Genomic DNA, 21,874 nt, shown 5'->3' with positions numbered 1-21,874 from the left:
TTAAATTCCTTATCAGTTAATTCATTTGCAACTATTTTGAGTTCAAAATTATTGTAAAATAGAAAGTTTAAAAAAAAAAAGGAAAAATGTTTTTTTTCAAAACAAAGCTGAAGCAGTCATGCCTCTGGCTTTGGCCTTAGGATACAGACAAAATCTTTAACATGGACTCCAAGCCCTCTAAGCAACAAGGTAAACAGCCCCAGTCACTCCAGCCTCCCCCACCCCCACCCCCACCACCCCGTGAGCTGCAGTCACTTCCCCAGTTCACGGAATTGGTCACTCCCTCCCCCAAAAAGCTTTGGCTCATGACTATTTCATTAATGTCTGTTCCCCCATTAGACCAAGCTCTGTAAGAGCAAAGACCAGGTTTGTTTTTGGTTACCATTGTAGGCCTCGCACATTGCACTGTGCTCAGAACACAGTGAGCAATGAATGTTTGTTGAATGAGTGAATGATAGAGCAGGATACAATGCACCGCAAAAGCCCACCATTACTACAGCTGAGACAAAAGGTGGGACAATGCTGATCTACCAAGTCTCAATCTGTATTTTTTAAATGACTATGCTCTGTGAGTATTGGGACTTGCCAGTTCCCTGGGGGCTGGTAACCAGGTGGTCCCAGTGACCCTTTTGCTAGTTAGGCATTCTGCATTGCAAGCAAATGCATGGACACTGGCTCTGTCTTGGTCTGGATTTGTACTTGGGATACTTCCAGTCAGAGATGGAGAACCTTCCCATCCCAACTTCCCAGGACCTTGTCGTAGTCTGGAGAGGCAGCAGATGACAGTTTAAGAGTGCTGACTCTGAAGTCAGTGTCTTGGGGTTGGTCTTAAGTGTACTGCTTGGTAACATTTACCAGCCGTTAATATACACAAGGCACAGGGCTAGACATTTCACCCACATCATGCTGTCTTATCCTCACAGCCACCTGAGGGGTAGGTACTACTATTATTGCCATTTTATAGAAGAGGAAGCTGAGGCATAAAGAGGTAAAAGTGGCACAGCTAACAAGTGGTCCGGTCAGGCCTCTAACTCTGGCTGTTAAAAGAATTTTCTCAAATTGTCCCTTCTCTGCCATCCTTTCAATGAGGTGACAATTTTCAAATCTTTATTGATGTTCTCATGGGAAAGATTTTTTAAGAGACCAATCCAGGAACCCTCACTGCTCCAATTGCTTCTCTTATCAGGAAATGATTGTGTATTTTCAACAGTGCATGAACTCATCATCCCCACCATTGAGCTTAACTCATGATGCATGCTAGGAATTTGGGGGCAGGAAGGTTGGAAGGGTGGGGCCTGGCCAGCATGAAGGCAGAAGAGAAACTTCTGGGTGGATACCAGAATTGCATGGGTGGCAGGCACCTGCCCAATTTTTGGGTCCAGTCCATTTCCTGGAGCTTAGCTCAAAGAAGTGATTATCATCTGCCCATGGTTTGAGATTGGTCTTGGAGTAGTGGGACTTCCAACTCCTTGGTTTCCTGCTAACTTGCACTGGGGATCCTTTTTTGGGGATCTCAAAGAGCTGCTCTCTCCTCCTGAAGCCCTTCCACTTGCCTCTGGTAACATGGGTTTGCCAGGAGCAGGGGGCTTCCTTGCTCTTCGGGAGCTCAAACCTTCCAATCCTCCTCCTTCACCCCCAGCAATCCCTCTCAAGTCCTGAGGAGGGGAAGCAGGGAAAGACCACAGAGTATGGAGTTTTAAGACTTGATTCTTCTGCCAGGTGGCAGCTGTGTGCCCTTGGGCAAGTCACTTGACATCTCTAGTGCCTTTTCTGCTTCACAGCATTGTTTGGGGACTTAAATGAGACAGCTGTTCATTGAAACACTGGGAGACCTTTTCAGCTTAGTGCAAACATAAGTAGTTTTTCTTATTCTTCCAGCCCAGGGACAGACACCAGAGCAGCCCGGCAGGGACTTGCTGGTGTGGTAGCTGCCATCTGCACAGTGAAAAGGGGCAAGTGGAGTTCTTTGGCTTTGGCTACCCAGCAGCACTTGAACCACAGCTTTTCTCCAAGAACTGGGCATCCCAGGTGTGATTCCCCCATCAGAGACTGAAGACCTCCTCTCTTCACCTATACTTTGAAGAACATGTATGGAGTCCCTGGTAAGGGGCCAGGAATTCTCACAGTTGATATTTCATTTAATCCTCTTAACAACCCCACAAATTTATATACAAACTCCTGTGAGTTAGGGAACTGAGGCTCAGAGAGTTTATTTAATTTGCCCAAGTTCTTCAGGTGGTAATTAATAGAACCATGGATGTGAACCTGGGTCTGCCCACCACCAAGGTCAGTGCTGTTTCTGCCTTTACAAAGCTGCCATTTACACATCATTTCATTTGAACTTCAAGCAGCCCTGTGAGCTAAACAAAGGTAAAACTATTATCCTTATTTCATAGATGAGGCAAAATGAGTTTCAGAGAGTTTCTGGAGTTATGTGGAATAGAACTAGGGAGAGAATCCAGGCCCTTGGTTTAATGCACTGACTCATTCATTCATTCATTTCACAAACACTTTCCTGAGTTCCAATATTGAGTCCATCTACCCAATATTGGAAAAGTAAAAATGGGTAAAAGAAGCCAAGATCCTTGAGACGTTCATAGTTTGTGAATAGAAGAGACAACAAAATGTAATTATAATAAAGACAATCAGGATATGGAACCATAGAGGACAGAGCTGCCTAGGAGAGGTGGTGGGGAAGGGCCTGGAGAGAAGAGGGTATTCCGCACAGAGAAAACAATATTTGCAAAGAAAATATGAAAGGGCATGGTATTTTTGGAGAACTATATGGTTTATAGAGCCAAGAGATGAGGCTGGAAAAGCTGGAAAGCTTGTATGCTATGCAAAGCAGTCTGAACTTTCTCCTGGAGGCAGTGGAGAGCCAAGGGAGGATTTGAGGCAGGGAAATATCAAGATCAAAATAGTGTCTTATAAAGGACCCCCTGGCCAAGGCTGTGGAGAATGGGACTCATGGTTGTGAGACTGGAGCAAGGAAACCTGTTAGGAAACTCTATCAGTAAAGTATGCTTTTGGCTGCAATTAGTAGAATCACTGTGGCTTAAATAAAATGAGGATTTATTTTTCCCTCATAATGAAAAATCTGTAAATAAATGTCTAAGGCACTGGTCCAGCTGAAGACACTGTGATTCTCTTTTGCCTTTCTTCTGTGATTGCAAGAAAGTTGATCCATTTATGTTATTAGCATTCAAAGGAGGAAGAAGGCGAAGAAAGAGTGGTCTAGCTATATCTGTCTTTCTATCTGGAAAGCAAAATCTTTCCTGGAAACTCCTTAAGAGACTTCTTCCAGACCTCCTTGGTTAGAACTATGCCACAAGCCACCTCTAGCTTTAAAGGAGGCTTCCCTATCCTTTCTAGTGGAGTCCAGCCTGAGAGGAGAGGGTGGGGATGAGTATTCTGATAGCTAACCCATAAATTATCTCCCAGAGCTTCCTCTTTCTACCTCCTCTCCTTTCATTCCTTTCTCTAATTATATTCCTCTACACAGAAGTACCCTTGGGAGAGGTGTGTTTTATTCAGGCTTTGAGTTGGAGAGAAGGGAGCTCCCAATCTAATGGGGAGGGTGAGCATAGATTTGCCCTCAGGAGGCATTCCGATTTGGGAGGTGGGACAGACAGATGGAAAGTGACACAGAAAGATGAGGACAAATGAACATAATACAGATGGGGGTACATAACCACTGAAGGAGTGTGGAATAAAGAGTGTTGATGGGAAGCTGGTTGAAAGCAAAGAATGATGAACTCCACTTTGAAGGATGGAGTGCATAGCCCAGAAACAAGGGGGGAAAGCACTCTTTAACAGGCTTGAGAAGCAGGAGAAGGAAAAGATGTAGAAATCCCTCTTCCTAAGGAAAGGTAACTGCATGCCTAGCTGAAACACAGTCATTCCTGGAAGCCCTGGGCAAAAGTGTCACATAAACCTGTCCCATGGTTTCCTCTTTCCCAGAGCTGGGTCCCTTTCTTCTATCAGCACCATTGCATTTGTAAACCAGAAACCAAAACCAGTGGCTCTAGGAGGTTTCCCCCTTCGGAAGGGTCCAGGCAGGGAGGTAACAATGGGCTAGTGTTTAGCTCAAGAGACAAAAGGCCTTTTGATGGGAACTTGGCCTTAGCAGATTCTTCCTTTCTGCAAATAAGCTTGAATTCCTTTCAGGGAAAACAGGAGCAGGAAGCAGTGCTTAGAAACTAACCCCTTGTCCTTTCAGATATGTGCGGCTGTGGGATGGGGAGGGAGACTTTGGACCCTGGTCTGACTATCGAATTTCTGTTAATCCCTTCTGATAAGGCCTTCTTCACACACAGGGGTTACGTACTAGGCTTTTAAAGAGATGAGGCTGGGAAGTGGACTTGACCCAATGGATAGGGCATCCACCTACCACATGGGAGGTCCGCGGTTCAAATCCCAGCCTCCTTGACCTGTGTGCAGCTGGCCCATGTGCAGTGCTGATGCGCACAAGGAGTGCCCTGCCACGCAGGGGTGTCCCTGCATAGGGGAGCCCCACGCGCAAGGAGTGCACCCCATAAGGAGAGCCACCCAGTGCAAAAGAAAGTGCAGCCTGCCCAAGAATGGCACTGCACACACAGAGAGCTGACACAAGATGACACAACAAAAAGAAACACAGATTCCCGGTGCTGCTGATAAGGCTAGAAGTGGTCACAGAAGAACACACAGCAAATGGACACAGAGAGCAGACAACTGGGGGGGAGGGGAGAGAAATAAATAAAAATAAATCTTTAAAAAAAAAAAGATGAGGCTGAGGCTAAGTAACCCTTGGAGAGAAAATATCATTGGGGTTGGCACTGGGGTTCCCAAATCATGTGCAGACACACCCTGTTTTATTGTACTTTGCTTTATTGAACTTTGCAGACATTGTGTTTTTTACAAATTGAAGTTTTGTGGCAATACTGTATTGATCAATTTGGCACCATTTCCCAACAACATGTATTCACTTTGTGTCTCTGTGTCACATTCTGATAATATTTCAACTTTTTCATTATTATTTTTTTATCTGTTATGGTGAATAGTGTTCTTCGATGTTATTATTATAATTATTTTGGGGTGCCATCAACGATGCCCATATAAGATGGTGAACTTAATTCATAAATGTGTTCATTCTGACTGCTTCACTGACCGGATGATCCCCATCTCTCTCCCCTTCTTTGTGCCTGCTTATTTCCTGAGACACAACAATATTGAAATCAGGTCAATCAATAACTACAATGATCTCTAAGTGTTCAAGCGAAAGGAAGAGTTATAAGTATCTCACTTTAAATCAAAAGCAAGAAATGATTACATTTAGTGAGGAAGGCATGATGAAAGCAGAGGTAGGCTGAAAGTCAACCTCTCGTGCCAAACAGCCAAGTTGTGAGTGCAAAGGAAAATTTCTTGAAGGCAGTTAAAAGTGCTACTCCAGTGAACACACAAATGATAAGAAGGTAAAACAGCCTTGCTAAAACAAAGATTTAGTGGTTTGGACAGAAGATCAAACCAGCCACAACATTCCCTTAAGCCAAAGCCTAATCCAGAGCAAGGCCCTAACTTTCTTCAATTCTATGAAGGTGAGAGAGGTGAGAAAGCTATGGAAGAGAAGTTTGAAGCAAAGAAGTTGGTTCATGAGCTTTAAGGAAAGAAGTTGTCTCCATAACATAAAAGTGCAAGATGAAGCAGCAAGTGCTGATGTAGAAACTGTTGCAATTTATCCAGAAGATTTAGCTAAGAGAATTGATGAAGGTGGTGACACAAAACAAAAGATTTCAATTAGATGAAACAGCCTTGCATTAGAAGAAGATGACTTGTAAGATCTTCATAGCTAGAGAGCAGAAGACAATGCCTGTCTTCAAAGCTTCAAAGGACAGGCTGATTCTCTTATTAGGGGCTAATGCAGCTGATAACTTTAAGTTGAAGCCAATGTACATTTACTATTCTGAAAATCCTAGGGCCTTTGAGACTTAAGTTAAATCTGCTCTGCCTGCATTCTATAAATGGAACAACAAAGTCTGAATGACAGCATACCTGTTTACAACAGGGTTTATTGAATATTTTAAGCCCACCATTGAGATATACAGCCCAGAAAAAAAGATTCCTTTCAAAATATTACTCCTCATTGACAATGTAACTGGTCATCCAAGAGCTCTAATGGAGAGGTACAATGAGATTAATGTTGTTTTCATGGCTGCTAACACAACATCCATTCTGAAGCCCATGGATCAAGGAATCATTTTGACTTTCAAGTCTTATTATTTAAGAAATACTTTTAATAAGGCTATCGCTGTCACAGTGATTCATCTCACGGATCTGGGCAAACTAAGTTAAAAACCTTCTGGAAAGGAGTCCCCATTCTGGATGCCATTAAGAACATTCATGATTCATGGGAGGAGGGCAAAATATCAATATTAACAGGAGTTTGGAAGAAGTTGATTCCAGCCCTCATGGATGATTTTGAGGGATTAAAAACTTCAATGGAGGGCATAATAACAGATGTGGTGGAAATAGCAAGAAAAGTAGAACTAGAAGTGGAGCCTGAAGATGTAACTAAATTGCTGCAATCTCATAATTAAACTTTAAAAGTTGAGGTGTTGCTTCTTATGGATGAACAAATAAATGGCTTCTTGAGATAGAATCTACTCCTGGTGAAGATACTGTGAACATTATGGAATTGACAACCAAAGATTTATAATATTACATAAACATAGTTGATGAAGCAGCAGGGTTTGAGAGAATTGACTCCAATATTAAAAGAAGTTCTACTGTGGGTAAAATGCTATAAAACAGTATATGTGTACGCTATTGAAGAAAAGTTGGAATCAAAATATATTATTACATATTTAAAATGTAAAACTTTAACTCCATGAGAACCAAAAGGAAATATGTGAAAAATATATCCAGATAGAAATGAAAAGGCACTCAATATAGTACAATTTTTAAAAATCAGATAAATATGAAAGTAAGCATTAATAGAAGAATTAGGGACAAAAATATTATAAGACTTACAAACATTAAATAGCAAAAGAACAGGAGGAGTTCCTGTATTATCTGTAGTGACTTTAAATGTAAATGGGTTAAACTCTCCAATCCAAAGGCTGATATTGGCAGACTAGATTTAAACAGCATAACCCAACTATATGCTGACATAAGTAGGCTGAAAGTGAAAGGATGGGAAATATATATACCATGCAACTAGTAACCAAAAGAGAGCTGGGGTAGCTATACCAGTATCAAATAAAGTAGACTTTAAGTCAAAAACAGTTACAAGTGAGGAAAGAGGCAAGATCGTGGCTGAGTAAGGAGCTCCAAGAGTAGCTCATCTTATGCAGCAGTTAGTAATCACCCAGAGCTATCTAAAGCCTTCTTTAGGGGGTCCAGGAGAACAGATAATTATCCTGCAACATCCTTGAAAGAATGGAAGAAAGAGACTTCCCATCTGTAGTTAAGTTGCATGAGTAGAGCACTCTATACCACAGAGGCCAGTGCCCATCCTGCTCAAGCCACCTTGGGACTATTCCATGGCTGGAGCAGGAAGCTCCATTTCCCAAAAGCAGGGGAGGAAGAGAGAGTTGGCCACTGACTTCAGCTAATGATTAGTAAATTCAGGTGGCTAAAGTATATTCCTAAGGAAAGCTAAATTTTGAAACTGTCCAAGTCAGAAAGCAGGTGGTAGCTGCCATTTTAACTCTGTCCCTGGCATCAGGGGAGGCAGGGATGATTGAAAATCACAGGGACTGACTTCTTTCCACTCAGATTGGATTATAGCCCTAGCCTAAGCTCCAGACCCACCTCTAGCAGGGAGAAAGCTGGCAGGACCTGCACCAGCCTCTCTGGGTAACTTCAGGCACTTTCAGCTAGCAAAGACTGAACAGTCAGTCACCTGGCACTCCATCCTTGCACCCCAAAAGGATGGGAGAGGAGCTGTATTTCCTCAGCCTCTCTGGGCAAGAGCAGGTGGTTTTGGTCTGCACAAACTGGTTTGTTGAGCACTTTCAATTCCATCTCCACTCTTCTACCTCCTTAGGATAGGAGGGGACTGGTGTTTCTTCAGCCTCTCTGGGTAACTGCAGGTGCTTTCAGCCCACTCAGACTGGATACATGAACACCTGTAGCTCCATATCTGCCACACAATAGGATAGGAAGGGAGCTGTGTTTCCTTGGCCTCTCTGGGCAACTGCAAGCACTTTTGGCCCACATGAATTGGTTTGTTGAGTGAATTTGATTCCATCTCCACCCTGCCCTCCCTCCCATACAGTAGTAGGTGGCTGCTGTTTCCTCAGCCTCTCAGGGCAACTGCAGGTGCTTTTGGCCTGCATGAACTTGACTGTTGGGTGCCTGTGGCTCCACCCCTACCCCCAATAGGATGAGAGGGGGTCAGTGTTTCCCTAGCCTCTATGGGTAACTGCAGGGGGTTTTGGCCTACCTGGACTAAACTGTTGGAAGTCTGTGGTTCCTTCCCCCACCCCCTAAAGGGCAGAAGGGTGGTACTCCTTCAGCCTCTCAAGGTACATCCAGTCCACATGGATTAGATTATTGGGCACTCCAGAGGATCCATCCCCTCCCCTGGCAGGGGAGGAGGGAGGCTCCTGCTACGTCAATCTACCTGGGCAACTGCAGTCATTTTGGACCTGGTGGGAGAAGCTTCATTGATTCCTGGGGCAGTGTGGGCAGCTTCACATCCTTGGCTCCTACTACACAACCAGAAAGGGAGCAAGAACAAGAAAGCCATAAATTAAAGAGAGAAACTGCCCCCAGAATAAATACGTCTAGTAAGCCAGATGCCAGGACACCAACAAAAAATTACATTCCATACCAAAAAACAGGAAGACGTGGCCCAGCCAAAGGAACAAGATAAGCCTCCAGATGACATAAAGGAGTTGAGACAATGAGTCATAGATATTCAATCAAATCTCCTTAATAAATTCAATGAGATGGCTAAAAAGATTAAGGATATTAAGAAGACATTGGGTAAGCACAGAAGAATTTGAACGCATACATAGAAAAACAGCAGATCTTGTGGGAATGAAAGGTACAATAAATGAAATAAAAAATACACTGGAGGTATATAACAGAAGATTTGAGGAGACAGAAGGATTGGTGCACTTGAAGACATGAACTCCAAAAACGAACATGCAAAAGAACAGATGAAAGAAAGAGTGAAAAAAATTGAATAGAGCCTCAGAAAATTAAATAACAGCAAGAGACATGCAAACATACATGTCATTAGGGTCCCAGAAGGAGAAGATAAGGGAAAAGAGGCAAAAGAATATTTGAAGAAATAATGGTCTTAACTTTCCCAACCCTATTGAAGGACAACATATTCCTATCCAAATGAATCCAAATAGACCAACTCTGAGACACATACTACCAGAATGTCAAATGTCTAAGACAAAGAGAGAATTCTGAGAGCAGCAAGAGGAAAGCAATGCATAACATATAAGATCAAGTGCCAATTTCACATCAGAAACCTTGGAGGCAAGAAGGCAATGGTATGATATATTTAAGATACTGCAAGAGAAAAACTGCCAGCCAAGAATCTTATACATGGCAAGATTGTCTTTCAAAAATGAGGACCAGTTTAGAATATTCACAGATAAACAGAAACTGAAAGAGTTTGTAACCATGAGACTGGCTTTACAGGAAATACTGAAGGGAGTGCTACAGCCTGAAAATAAAAGACAGGAGAGAGAGGCTTGAAAGAGAATCTGGAAATGAAGATTATATCAGTAAAAGTAACTAAAGGTATAAAAAGAGTGGTGAAAATAACATATGACAGATAAAACCCAAAGGTCAAGATGGATGAAATAAGAATTGCCTTTACAGTAATAACATTGAATGTTAATGGATTAGATCTCCCAATCAAAAGACACACACTGGTGGACTGGATAAGAAAATATGAGCCACCTAGATCCTGTCTACAAGAGACTCACCTTAGAAACAAGGATACCAATAGACTGAAAGGGAAAGATTGGAAGAAGATATTCCACGCATGCAGTAACAACAACAACAAAAAGCTGGAGTAGCTATATTTATATCAGATGAAATAGATTTTAAAAGCAAAACTGTTATTAGAGACAGGGAAGGATATCATATATTAATAAAAAGGGCAATTCACCAGGAAGAAATAATAATCATAAACGTCTGTGCACCTAACCAGGATGCCCCAAGATATAGGAGGCAAACACTGGCAAAACCAAAGGCAGAAATAGATAGCTCTACAATAACAGTTGGTGATTTCAATACACCACTCTCAGCATCAGACAGAACATTTGGGCTGAGGTTCAATAAAGAAACAGAGAGTTTGAATACTATGATAGATGGACCAAACCTAATAGACATATACAGAACATTGCACCCCAAAACAGCATTCTTCTCAAGTACTCATGGATCTTTCTCCAGTATAGACCATATGTTGCGTCACAAAGTAGGTTTCAATGTTTCAACAAGAAGGAAATTATACAAAGCACTTTCTCTGGTCATAATGGGATAAAGTTGAAAATCAACAAGAGGCGAAAAAAAAAAAAAGGGAAATTCACAAATATATGAAGATTAAACAACACATTCTTAAATAATGAGTGGGCCAAAGAAGAAATTAATACATATCGTGAAGCAAATGAAAATGAGAACACAAAATATCAGAACCTATGGGATATCAAAAGGCAGTGCTAAGAAGGAAATTTGTAGCTTTCAATGCTTACATTAAAAAAGAAGAGCTAAAACCAATGCCCTAACTACATACCTGGAGGAACTAGAAAAAGAACAGCAAACTATTCCCAAAGCAAGTAGAAGAAATGGAAAGGGCAATTCACCAGGAAGAAATAATAATCATAAATGTTTGTGTAAAGATCAGAGCAGAAATAAATGAAATTGAGAACAAAAAAAATAGAGAAAATTAACAAAACCAAAAGTCGATTCTTCAAGGAGATTAATGAAATTGATAAACCCTTAGCTTGACTGACAAAAAAAGAGCAAAGATGCAAATCAATAACATAAAAAATAAAAACAGGTACATCACTACTGAGCCCTTGATATGTAGGATAAGAGCAAGATGCCTGATAGATTCCACTAACCATGTGCTCTATCTGCTTCCTGGACTCTGAAGCCCAATTCCCATATCTTCTTGTTATTTAGTTCTTACGTAGCTTCTGGATTCAAAGCAGAGTACATCTGCTTCTGAGATTTGCCTGGGCTTATGGAGATATCCTATACTCATATATACTTAAACCTTTATAATACTTGTAACATTCATAACACTGACATAAGATGATAAACCCAGATTTCCAACTGGAAGGCCTATTCATTAGTTCTATCTATCCTCTGATTTGCTGTGTGGCCTTACATGTAGTTACTTTTTCTTGGCTTTTTGAAAATTCTTAAAGTAGAAATGATCTGTACCAACCACCTACTTTATAGATAATGACAGGAATGATAGAAAATTAGTAAATAGCTTCTTCACAAAAGAAGGGAGTGTAACACCTTTAGTGTTTTCTAGAATTGTTTTTCTCCAGTATTATGTGTAGCAACCTATTATGTGAGAGAAATATTATGAAATTTCATTGTTTAAAATTCAAACACATTTTTCACTATTTTAGTATTATTTAGCATTCAGCTGGTCACCAATCTCCATTACATAGGGAATATACAGAACTTATAAAGGTTTAAGATTAGAATGTGTATCTTTTATAATCCACATTACATTTTTGGTAAGGTGGAATCACTACCTCTATCATATATCAGGCTAATGATTGAGAATGCATTCGATTTGAGTGCTAAAAACCTAGTCTGTTTAAAGGTTCATGGTTTGTTTGAAAGAGGCTTTCCCTTCTTAAATGAAGAAAATGGTCTCACAATTCACATAACTTTGATCTTATATTTAAGAATATAAACACATTTACTTAAGAAGGCTAAGTTTTGCCCTCAAGCACTTGATAAAACTGCCTAGGGCACGATTCCTTGGTGCTTGCAGGACAATGTCACTGAAATTGCTGAATGTTCTCATTTTTAACCTGATGAAGTCTGTGCATTGTTTCTCAGGTTGGTTTGTGAACCAGCTGCAACGAATATTTAAAATCCCGGGCATCATTCTCAATCTACTGAATCAAATCTGTTGTTGATTTTTTAATTTCTTTTGCTTGTTTTTGAAATTTCCTCAAGTGATCTTGAAGAACAATAAAGGTTAAGAGCCACTGGTCTAGGTCAGAGGATTCCTCACTAGGCTACAAATCATTATCACTTAGGGAACTTGTTAAAAAAAAAAATACAGCTATTCCTGGGCTTTCTTATTCAGTAGTTATGAGTTGGAGCCCATAATCTGTATTTTTTAAAGAGCTCCCCAGATAATTTTAATGCAAGGAACCACTGTCTAGATTATCTAGTGATTTTCATTTATAAGCAGTGAAATATTTTAAAACTTCCTAGTGACTCTTGGGGTTAATCTTATGAAATAAATTGTAACTACTGTTCTTGATATAAAGTCACATTTGAGACTGAACCCTAGCAAGCAGGAAATAGACATAGAATTCTGGTTAATTAAATAACTTTTGTGACTTATATTAAAATAAATGTATATTGAATGAATGACAAGGCACAAACCCTTTTAGAATTACATTATATAAATTTTGAAGACTTAAAAATATCTAAATGGGTATATACATTAGCATCCACTATTTTAAGGTCAGTTACAAATCAGAATACTCTTATCTTGATTGCTAAACTTTAAAATGTTAGCTGTATTTCATTAACATAGAAACACATGTTACTGACCAAATCTGAATGGTATCCCTTATAATTAGTCTTCTGTATTTTTGCATAAAACAGTGAGTTGGTGCTTGGGAGACTTTTGGTTGGGGTTGAAAAATTTTTCCTTTGTTTTAAAACTGTATGATATATGCACTGAACTAAAATGGTGAGGGTTCATTTTGTATTTACTTGGCAGAAGTTATCGGGTAAATATACAAAAAAATGAACACAATATAGATTGTGTCTGCAGTGAGTTTTTGGGTGGATACAGTTTATAAATATGCCAATTGTACACCCTCATATATTAGTCTGTTTTTGAGCTTGTAAAATGAGAACTACTTTCACACTTAATTAAAAAAACAAGACCTTTTGAGAAAAAAAAAAGACATTACAATTATAAATATATATGCTCTGAACAGCAGTGTCCCAAAATGTATGAAACAAATACTGACAGATTTGAAGACAGAAATAGATGGTTCTACATTAATAGTAGGAGACTTTAACATATCACTTTCAATAATAGATAGAATATCAGACAGCAGATCGATAAGGACATACAAGACATAAATCATACTCTAAACTAACTAGACCTAACAGACATATATAGAACACTTCACCCAACAATAGCATGTACTTTCTTCTTGAGTGCACATGGATCATTCTCCAGTATAGATGATTTCCTAGTTCAAAATGCTTATCCTGATAATTCAAAAATATTAAAATCATGCAATGTATCCCCTCTGACACAATAGAATGAAGCTAGAAATAATAACAGAGGGAAAAATGGAAATATATAGAAGTCAAACAATGTACTCTTAAACAACCAATGGGTTAAAGAAGAAGTCAAAAGAAAAATTAGGAAATATCTTGAGGCAAATGAAAATGAATATGCAACATACCAAAATGTATGGGATGTAGTAAAGGCAGTGGTAAGAGGGAAATTTATAGCTCTAAATGCTTATGTTTAAAAAAAAGAAGAAGAAGAAAGATTTCAAATCAGAGACCTAACCTCAAAACTGGAAGAACTAGAAAAAGAAGAACACACTAAACCCAAAGAAGCAGAAGGAAGGAAATAACAAAGATTAGAGCCAAGACCAATGAAATAAAGAATAAAAAACAAAATAATGAAGGTGGGCCCCAACAAAACCAAAAGTTGGTACTTTCAAATGATCAAGAAAATTAACAAAACTCTAGCTGGACTGACAAAGAAAAAAGAGAAGACACAAATGACTAAAATCAGGAATGAAAAGTGAGCATTAGTACTGACTTCTGTGAAACAGAAAGGACTATAAGAGGATACTATGAACAACTGTACATCAAAAAATTAGATAACCTAAATGAAATGGACAAATTCCTAGAAACACACAAACTACCTACACTGACTCAAAAAGAAATAGAAGATCTGAACAAACCAGTAACTAGTAAAGATATTGAATGAGTAAAGAAAAGCCTCCCAACAAAGGAAATCCCAGGATCAGATGGCTTCACAGGGGAAATTTTGGCAAACATTCCAAGAATTCACACCAATCCTGCTCAAACTCTTCCAAAAAGTTGAAGAGGAGGGAGTACTTCATAATTCATTCTACAAAGCCAACATTACCCTCATACCAAAGCCAGATAAAGATACCATAAGAAAATAAAGTTTACAGGCAATATTTCTTATGAAAATAGATGCAAAAATCCTCAACAAAATACTAGCAAATCTAATCCAACAGCACATTAAAAGAATTATACACCATGATCAAGTGGGATTTATCCTAGTTATGCAAGGGTGGGTCAACAAAAGAAAATCAATTAATGCAATACACCACATTAACAGAATGAAGTGGGGGAAAAGTACATAATCATCTCAATTGACACAGAAAAGGCATTTGACAAAATTCAGCACCTCTTCTTGATAGAAACACTTAGAAAAGTAGGAATTGAAGGAATCTTCCTCAACATGATAATGGGCATATATGAATACCCACAGCTAACATCATACCTTATGACAAAAGACCTAAAGCTCTAAAATCAGGAACAAGACAGAATGCCACTGTTACCCTGTCACCACTGTTACCAGATGTTCTAGCAATAGTAATTAGGAAGAAAAAAAGAAAAGAAATCCAAATTGGAAAGGAAGAAGCAAAACTTTCCCTGTTGCAGATGCCATGATCCTATATACAGAAAATCCTGAAAAATATACAACAAAGATCCTAGAGCTAATAAATTAATTCAGCAAAGTGGTGGAGTACAAGAGCAACATCCAAAAATCAGTAGTGTTTCTATATAGTAGTAATGCACAACTCTGAAGAATAAAACAAGAAAAAAATTCCATTTATAATAGCAATTAAAAGAATCAAACATCTAGGAATAAATTTTACCAAGGAAGAAAAGGACTTATACATAGAAAACTAAAAGATATTGCTAAAATAAATCCAAGAATACCTAAATAAATGGAAGGATATTCTGTTTTCATGGGCTGGAAGGCTAAATATTATCAAGATGTGAACACTACCCAAAGAAATTTATAGATTCAAGGCAATCCCAATAAAAATTCCAACAACCTTCTTTGCAAAAAGGGAAAATCCAATCATTAAATTTATATGGCGGGGTAAGGGGCCCTGAATAACCAAAGCCATCTTGAAAAAGAAGAACGAAGATGGAGGACTCATACTCCCAATCTTAAAAGTTATTCCAAAGCTACAGTAATCAAAACATCATGGTACTGGCACAGATCAAGGGATGTTAACTGAGAGCCCAGAAATTAACGCTCACATTTATGGTCAACTGATCTTTTAGAAGGAGGCAAAGACAATTTAATTGAAAAAGCTTAGTTTTTTCAACAAATGGCTTAAGAAATTAATTTCTAGGGCCACAAAAGACTCAAACCAGCACAGAAAGCATCTTTAGGACCTTGTGTTAGGTGATGGTTTCTTAGACTTTACACCCAAAGCATAAGCAACAAATGAAAAAATAGATAAATGGTACCTCATCAAAAAAAAAAAAAATTGTTTCTGAAAGGCCCTTATCATGAAAGTAAAACTACAGCCTACACAATGGAAGAAGATATTTGGAAACCACATACCTAACAGGGGGTTAATATTAAAAATATAAAAATAAATCCCTACACAACAACAAAAAGACAAATAACCCATTTAATACATGGACAAAAGATTTAAATAGATATTTCTCCAAAGAACCTATACAAATGCCAAAAAGTACATGAAAATGTACTCAACATTATTAGCCATTAGGGAAATGCAAATCAAAACCACAATGAGATACCATGTCATACCTACCAGAATGGTTACTATTTTTTAAAAAAGACAGAAAATTATAAGTTTTGGAGAGAATGTGGAGAAATAGGAACACCTCTTCATTGCTTGTAGGAATGTAAAATGTTGCAGCCACTGTGGAAGACAGTTTGACAGTTCCTTATAAAGTTAAATATAGTTCAAACCCCAGGCCTCCTTGACCCGTGTGGAGCTGGCCCATGCAAAGTGCTGATGAGCGCAAGGAGTACCCTGCCACACAGGGGTGTCCCCCGCATAGGGGAGCCCCACATGCAAGGAGTGTGCCCCATAAGGAGAGCTGCCCAGCGCGAAAGAAAGTACAGCCTGCCCAGGAATCGTGCCGCACACACGGAGAGCTGATGCAGCAAGATGATGCAACAAAAAGAAACACAGATTCACGTGCCGCTGATAACAACAGAAGTAGACAAAGAAGACACAGCAAACAGACACAGAGAACAGACAACCGAGGTGGGGAGGAAGGGGAGAGAAATAAATAAAAATAAATAAATCTTTAGGAAAAAAAAAGGATCTAACTTATGAACTGAAGAGAGAATAGAATATGATAGACCATATTCTAGATACGCTAGAACTAAAGAGGCTTCATATATTTTGTTTTCTCAGCACAAGGATGGTGCTTTAAAAAAAAATAGAGGTAACTCTAAGCAAAGCAGACCAGGAAAAGATCCATCCTATGTAAAGGCCAAAAACAAATTCTCTTCCTCAAGAATCCATAGAGTATAATAAAACAAAGTGTGGGAAAAGAAAAAACAAAACAGCAAATCCCAATCATTTTTACGACTAGAAACCACAAACAATAAATAACGAAGCTTTCAGTGGTATAAAATTGGGAAAAAAACATGTTTATATAAATATTGACTACCAGAATCCTGTTAGAAATAACAGTTTCATTGGTGTCCCAAATGGAGAAACAGAAATGGCACTGAAGGGGAATAGAGTGGAAACTATCAAGTCAGCAAGATCCATCACAGCTAGAGCCTATGATGATAATATTTCATAATAGTGAGCCCAAAAGACTATCTGGGCCAATTAAACCAGACAAATACTAAAATCATCTATTCCTATGGAGTATGCAAAAATATGGTAACCTGGAGAGGAAAGTTTTGCGATTTATAGGGAAGACAGCAAGTTTTAAATGCAGAAGTTGAAGCTCTCCAATCTTTGGGTATGACAGCAGTTTGGTTCATCAATTATGGAAAACTAATGAGAAGTGCTACTAAGCAACATCAGGCCAATTCTAACAGAGGCAAGGCAGGAAGGAAGTACCTGTGACCCAACTCTTAAATTCCGCGGCAGAGGGGATGGCGGGCCAACCCAGCATTTTTATGACCCTTCCCGGGCTTGGCACTGACATGGAAGGAGAGGCTTACTGAGGAAGGGGGCACTGCCTGGAACAGCCTGGTAAAGCCCGTTGTAACCTTCCACTTTCTCTTCAGAACAAGATGCAGCCAAGGTAGATAATATTATTTGAAGAAAGAAAAAGCAGATTTTGGAAAGAAAAAAAAATCAACCCATATAAAAATGGGAAAAAATAATGATTTAAATAAAATAAAAACCTTTTACAAATGAAAAGAAGAATTTTTTTCTTCTGTCATCAATAAAACAGATGTGCTATTTTTTTTCAGAATGGAAAGTAAAAGAATGACACCTTTGAGAATATACTGGTACTTTTATTTTTCTTTAGAGGCTTTGGCCCAAATAAACAAAAATACCCATCCCCATGAACGCATTTCTGCACAAAGGAAATTCAAAAGCCTTTGTGTTGGCCAAAGCATCTGCTCCCTTCTCCACCACATGTAACCTGGATTGTGTTTTAAAGTTAACCAGTGGGAAACAGATGTGGCTCAACTGATAGAGCATCCATCTACCATATGCACGGCCCAGGGTTTGGTTCCCAGGGCCTCCTGACCCATGTGGTAAGCCAGCCCATGCGCAGTGCTGCTGCACACAAGGAGTGCTGCGCCACGCAGGGGTGCCCCTGCATAGGGGTGCCCCACGCACAAGCAATGCACCCCACAAGGAGAGCTGCCCCACATGAAAAATGTGCAGTTTGCCCAGGAGTTGCATCGCACACACGGAGAGTTGACGCAGCAAGATGACACAAAGACAAAAAAAAAGAGACGCACTTTCCCAGTGCCACCTGATAATGCAAGCAGACGCAGAAGAACACACAGCAAATGGACACAGAGAGCAGACAATGGGGGGGAAGGGGAAATAAATAAATTAAATTAATCTTTAAAAAAATAAAATAAAAAAGTTAACCAGCAATGATTATTGATAAGCAACCTTTATCTTCTTTCTAAAACTGAATTTGATGAGCTATACCCATAATGTATAGCACAAATGTGCTGTAGATGGTGAATTCAATGAAGAAGGGACACAGGCTGAGGAAAAAGAGAATGAGACAACTTAATACATCTCATGATTTGCCTATAAGCAATTCACTTTCTACCAAAAGCCCATTGGATTTATCTGATGACCTCCTTTAATATAAAGAGAGGATAAAAAGTAAAAGGAAGGGTGTTAGGAGTATTGGAAGAAGATTGCTTGGCCCTGTGATTTAAACAGAGTGGGTACTTAATAAATAAATGTGCAATGAATTGATTGGAACTGATAAAATAGGTGAGAGAAACAGTTGATGACAAACACCTAATTCAGGGCACCCAATCAGAGGTGCCCATCAGGTCTCGGTAAGGAAATGCTCTGCCTGCCCTCTGCCCCTCCTCCATGCCCTGAGCGACACTTACCCATCATCATTCTCATCTCTCATAATAACCACCATCTCTTCTGCAAGCCCAGTGTTTCTCACTTAACAAAACATGTCCCCAGCCAGTCGTATTCTCATTTGGATCTCAAAACACAGAAGATGAGAAAACAGGGATTTTTAATTGTGTTTTACAGGTGAGGAAGTAGAGGCTCAAAAAAGTTCCCTCCTTTAAACTCTGGCTTCTTTATCCGCACAACAGGGATACTGATGTACAGTGCTCAGTGTTGCTGAGAGAATTTGATATTTCTTGTAAAGAGCCTACTAGGTGCTTGACAAATGTTACCTCTCTCTGTCTCCCCCCTCCCCCCTCCCTCTACCTCTCCTCCGTCTACCCCGTCTTCCTTCCTTCTCTCCTCCTTCCTACATTTTATTCAGCCAACAATCCCAGATTAGCTTCCCTCGACTCCACGTGCACCAGGCACTCCCTGGTCATGTGGTGAACGACTCCTCATCGCCAGGCCCAGCTGCCGCTGTCTGGGTGTCATGCAGGATCCCAGCTTCTGGCACCAGCTCTCCTCTCCTCTCTTCATCTCCTCCTACATGGGAACATGCCCGGGCTGGTTGTGGTGTCCCCAGCTTGCTGATTTGCTCCTCTCCGCCCCTGCCTCTGTCGTTTCACGCTCCTGGAATGCCCTCGCCAGCCTCTCTGTTCCTGGAGGCTTCCCTCCCTGCCCACTGGTTTCTTCCTTCTCTGCTTTCCGATTTCACTTACCATCCACATCATGTTGCTTGGCACAAATCCCAGAGGCCCCTGTGTCTTCAGGTGACTGCCTGCGTGTCTGTGTCTGGTCGTATCGACTGGACACGGTTCCTTGAGGGCAGACCAAGGTCTTCTCCTCTTTGGACTCCCAGCTGGGCGGAGCGGCACTGAGCGGAACGTGGACCAGCTCTGGGCTCGCGTCTCCAGGCCTGGGTCTAAGCCTCAGACGTAGAAATTACCAACTATGTAGTTTGGGGATCTGATTTTTCTTGTCTGGTAAATGAATAATTTAACATCTTCATCAGAATGTTGTGTTTTTTTAAATGAAATTTTCCACTGAATATTTATTGAGCACCTACTATTTGCCAGGACTGTGCTTTTCTACACATATCAGCTCTTCTAATCCTTGTAATTGCCATGGGGTAACCTCAGCTCTGGAAGCCCAAACCTTAGCATAAAGTTCACGAGATGAAATTCATTAATTAAGGATACGTAAGAAGGTCTGGCATGCTTGATGCAAAGTACTGAAGATACTGCAGTGAGTAGAACAGATAGGTTCCCTGTTCTCGTGAAGCTTTCAGTCCTGTGAAGGAGGAGATAGACATTAATAACTACAATTGTTTTTTTTTTTAAGATTTATTTATTTATTTATTTCTCTCCCCTTCCCCCCCACCCCCACCCCGGTTGTCTGTTTTCTGTGTTTATTTGCTGTGCATTCTTTGTCCGCTTCTGTCGTTGTCAGCGGCAGGGGAATCTGTGTTTCTTTTTGTTGCATCATCTTGTGTCAGTTCTCCGTGTGTGTGGCGCCATTCCTGGGCAGGCTGAACTTCCTTTCGTGCTAGGCAGCTCTCCTTACGGGGCACACTCCTTACGCGTGGGGGTCCCTTACGTGGGGGGCACCCCTGCGTGGCAGGGCACTCCTTGCACACTTCAGCACTGCACATGGGCCAGCTCCACACGGGTCAAGGAGGCCCGGGGTTTGAACTGCAGACCTCCCATGTGGTAGACGGACACCCTAACCACTGGGCCAAGTCCGCTTCCCAACTACAATTGTTTTTAATTACACTTGTGATAAGTGCAATAAAGTGAAAATATGGAGTATAATGAAAGCATGTGATGGGGACCTAATGTGGGGAAGACTTCTCTAAGGAAGGCACTTTGAGCTCTAAGATGAAGAATCTGAAGAACACAAACAGAAGAAGAGAGGGGAAGTGCTCAGAGGTAGGGGCAACGGGCACTCCAGGCAGCGGGAATAGTGGGTACAAAAGGACAGGGACTTTTTCAAGAACTTGAGCTCAACTGGGTGAGCAGCAGGGACAGCAGGGCAAGTGGGAGCTCACCGGAGAGCCTTGCTGTCCACGCTGAGGAATTAGATTTGCTGCTCAGTGGGAGGCCACTGAGGGTTCTAAGCTGGGTCTGAGAGTGGGGTGGGCAGAGGTAGAATGACAAGGTCTGGTCTGTGTTTTGGAGGGTCACTCTCCTGCTGTGTGAAGAGAGGATGGAAAGACAAGGGAAGGAAAACAGAACTGACTTAAGGAAACACTGATCCTGGAACACTCCCAGGAAGAACCCACAATGTCCGTGGGCCTGAAAACTGACTGGAGAAGGGCAGGATCAGCTTCCAGTCCTAAGTGTCCTCTCCTTCCACTTAGCCCAACCCGCTCCTCCTGTCTTCCCCCCTCCCTTTCTTCTCAATGGTTTTGGGTGGAGATTGGAAAACAATTGTCATTCCACCCCATTCTGTAGTGCAGTCTAAGCCAAAAACTGGTTTGAACCTGTCAGTTCAGAGCTAACTCCAAGGCAAAGAGCTGTGCTGGCTGAGAGCGGCCTCTCCACATTCCTACACCCACAGTCACCCTTGGCAGGGCCCCCTCCACCCATCCCTGCAGAGATGGCTGTCCGCAGCTCAGCCCCCACTTCTGCAACCAGGGCCCAGGGCATTGCTCCAGTCTCCTGTTTGGGGCTTGGTGGTTTCTGGAGATGGGATAAATAGGAAGGTTCTGGGTTGGAGATGTGGAAATAAGAACCAGCTTCCAGTTCCTGTAGCCACCCACTAAGACCCAGGTGTTTAAACTTTGAGCATATCTACAGCTCAAACACCCGGCCTTGGGTGGATCTTTCCAACACTTACTGTTCAAAGTTTTTCTCTTCTGATGTGTAAGTTGGAGTGAGCATTGGCTGAGGTCAGAAGACTTGGGTGTTTCATCCCTGCTCTGTCACCAACTAGACAAGTCCCTGAACCTCTCTGGGCTTTAGTTCCTTGTCTGTGAGTTGGGGAGGGGGCGGAGACAGCTAATCAGCTCGGGAATGATAGGCTCACCTGTCCCAGGCAGGATTGAAACCACTGCCTAAAATTAAGAAGATTCCTGGAAGGAC

This window comes from Dasypus novemcinctus, chromosome 13 (genome assembly GCF_030445035.2).
Source record: "Dasypus novemcinctus isolate mDasNov1 chromosome 13, mDasNov1.1.hap2, whole genome shotgun sequence".
NCBI lineage: Eukaryota > Metazoa > Chordata > Mammalia > Cingulata > Dasypodidae > Dasypus > Dasypus novemcinctus.
Note: the sequence above shows the minus strand (reverse complement) of the source record.